The sequence below is a fragment of the Nannospalax galili genome, unplaced genomic scaffold (assembly GCF_000622305.1).
Source record: "Nannospalax galili isolate Female #2095 unplaced genomic scaffold, S.galili_v1.0 scaffold668, whole genome shotgun sequence".
Lineage (NCBI taxonomy): Eukaryota > Metazoa > Chordata > Mammalia > Rodentia > Spalacidae > Nannospalax > Nannospalax galili.
This window is the reverse complement of record NW_008358090.1, coordinates 1,517,177-1,519,987: the sequence shown is the minus strand read 5'-3', so window position 1 is coordinate 1,519,987 and position 2,811 is coordinate 1,517,177. Positions and strand designations below refer to the sequence as shown.

General features: G+C 41.3%; 1 non-coding gene across 1 annotated transcript; it reads left to right on the top strand.

Annotated features, from left to right (window-relative positions):
- Positions 1-1,915: 1,915 nt before the first annotated feature.
- On the top strand, positions 1,916-2,022 carry LOC115068131. The gene has a single exon (XR_003847509.1). It is a non-coding gene; the product is annotated as a U6 spliceosomal RNA (small nuclear RNA).
- The last annotated feature ends 789 nt before the right edge of the window (positions 2,023-2,811 follow it).

Below are 2,811 nucleotides of genomic sequence, written 5' to 3'. Positions count from 1 at the left end.
TCTTGTATAAGTTGTCCTACTCCTCTTGACTGTGACCAACTCAGATCTCCTTGTTTTTGATGGCCTGGACAGTTTTTAGGAGTACTGGTTAGGAAGTTTGTAAGATGCCTCTCTAATGAGATTTGTCTGTTTTTCTTGTTCTCTTTAAAAATGTTTTATTATTTTTATTTTATGTATATGAGTGTATTGCCTGCATGTATGTAAGTACACCGATGTCATGCAATGCCCACAGAAGTCAGAAGAGTGTTGGGAGCTATTAATCCATTATGTACATTGAGCTGTGGCAGGCTTGCTTGTTTAGAGTTTGTGTCTTGCACACCAGTACCTAATCTGCCAAGTCAGGAGGAATGTGTTTATAACTTAGGGAAGATGGTTAAATGGTGGAGTTCACAACAAGTATTTGACCGCTCCTTGACCCTCAGATACAGGTGGGAAAAACAGCTGTTGAAGCTAATTGAGCTAAGCAAATGGTGGCTGTCACTGATGTTCTACTGTGTAAGAAGGTGGAGCTAAAATAAACCAGGGCTGCAGTCTCTGCTGACAGTCCTCCCAAGTGTCTTTTCTCTGTCTCTTGTTTTTTCTTTCAATCCTCACTCCCCCTTTCAGGCACTGTCCATCTTGGCCGGCTGGCACCGGCAGAAGAGGGCATTGGATCTCCTGGAATTGGAGTTACAGATGGTTGTTACCTGCCATTTAGGTACTGGGAACTGAACCCAGGTCCTCTGCAAGAGCAGCCAATGCTCTTAACCATGGAGTCCTCTCTCCAGCCACTTATTTTCTTAACACAAAGTCTCACATAGCCCAGGCTGGCTATGTAGCCAAAGATAATTTTGAACTTCTGATCTTTCCGTTTCTACCTCCCAAGTGATTGGGTTATAGGTATGCACCACTGTACCAAATTTAGATTTGTGTTTTTTCTAATGATGAGGAATGGTATGGGTTTGGGGAAGTTCAACAGCACTTGGTAAAACTTGAAAAAAATATTCTGCTTATCATGTGTACTACATCATGTCACTTTGGAAGTGGGTGAATCTAAATCCTAAACAGTAACTAGAAGGTAAGTATAATCCTAAAAGAATGTTTATCATGCTTTACTGACCTATTGACTATTAGGAGCCATCAGGGGTTTTATATGTGGGTCATTAGTCTAAGAAGGAAAACCCACCAAATAAAACTTTGTTTCATTTAAAAACTTGCTGTTTTTTGTTGTTTGAGACAGTGTCTTACTGTGTAGACAAGGCTGGTCTTAAACTCAGAGAGATCCTCCTGCCTTTGCCACCCAAGTGCTGGAATTAAAGACATACACTGCCATGCCCTTTCTAGTTTTTATTATCTTCATTTATTTTAGATAAGGTCTACTGTCCCAGACATGCCTTGGATGACCTTGAACTTTTGGTCATCTTGGATTACAAGTATGCTCCACCAACCCCAGTTTTATGAGATGCTAGGGATTGGACCCAGGGTTTTGTGCAAGTTAGGCAAGCCAAATGAGCTACATCCCTAGTTCTGGGTTTTTACTAACCAGCTGAGAACAAAAATGAGGAAGAAAAGAAATATGCTTAAGGTGTCAGAAAATGGCTGACGTGGTGGCACCCATCTGAAATCTCAGCACCCAGGATACTAAGGGTGGAGGATGATGAGTTCAAAGCCAGCCTAGGTTACATACCAAGACTTGTCTTTAAAAAGTCAGGAAATTGGGCTGGAGAGATGACTCAGCAGTTAAGAGCCCTGACTGTTCTTGCAGAGGATCCAGGTTCGATTCCCAGCACCCACGTGGTAGCTACAAACCATCCTTAACTCCAGTTCCAGGGGAATCCGACACCCTCTTCTGACCTCTGAGGTAGTATTGCAGGACACGGGTGCACTCACATACATAAATTAAAATAAACTAATATTTTAAAAAGTCATGAAATCAGTGCTCGATTCAGCAGCACATATATTAAAATTGGAATGATACAGAGAAGATTAGCATGGCCCCTGTGAAAGGATGACATGAAAATTCGTGGTGTTCCATAAAAGTCAGGAAATCAATACAAACAAAAAGGTTTCATGAGTGTCCCCCTGCATGGACGTTAGGAATACTCACAGAAGACCCTCAGGCTATGGGGCCCTGCACTGTCTCCACTGGACCCATAAAAAGAGAGCTGGAAGATAAATTGATCCTTGAGGAAACTTGTCTGTCTTCAGTGGCACTTGTGTGCTTCTTTTGTGTAATGAAATATCTACTTTAGAGAAATGTGCTCTGAAAGAGGAGAATGGCAAAGCCAGTCAACAGGTATGGTATCATGAGACACATTTCAGTCATGGTTGTCAACGGAGTATAGCTTTTCTTATTTTCCCATCCGTCACTTATATTTATTTTACAATCATTTTAAGGTTCTGGAGGAATTAAATGACTGCTAAGATCATACAGCAAATCAAATGCAGGGTTAAAATGAGAACCAAGCTCTGTAATACATTCCTGCCTGGATCCCATCGTAGCTCCTGTATGTACTGGAGGAATACAGCATTCTTGCCCTTTTTCAAGGCTCGGTCATGTTCTACAATCCAAAATTATTTGCAATTTGTTGCATTACTTTTATTGGAAAGATATGAACAGACATTTACTCCAGATAGAGCACCAACAGATTAAGGATTTTATTCAAGTCTATCTTGGTGAATCAAAGAGTTTACTGGGTAATGAGTTTATAGGAGTATGAGTATGGGGTTTACTTACAGAAGTGTAGGTGGCCTCAAAATAGCCGTCACTGAAAAGTCCCACACCAGCATGGGCGAAAACCTCCTCAGGAAAGATGCATAGATCGAGTCCCC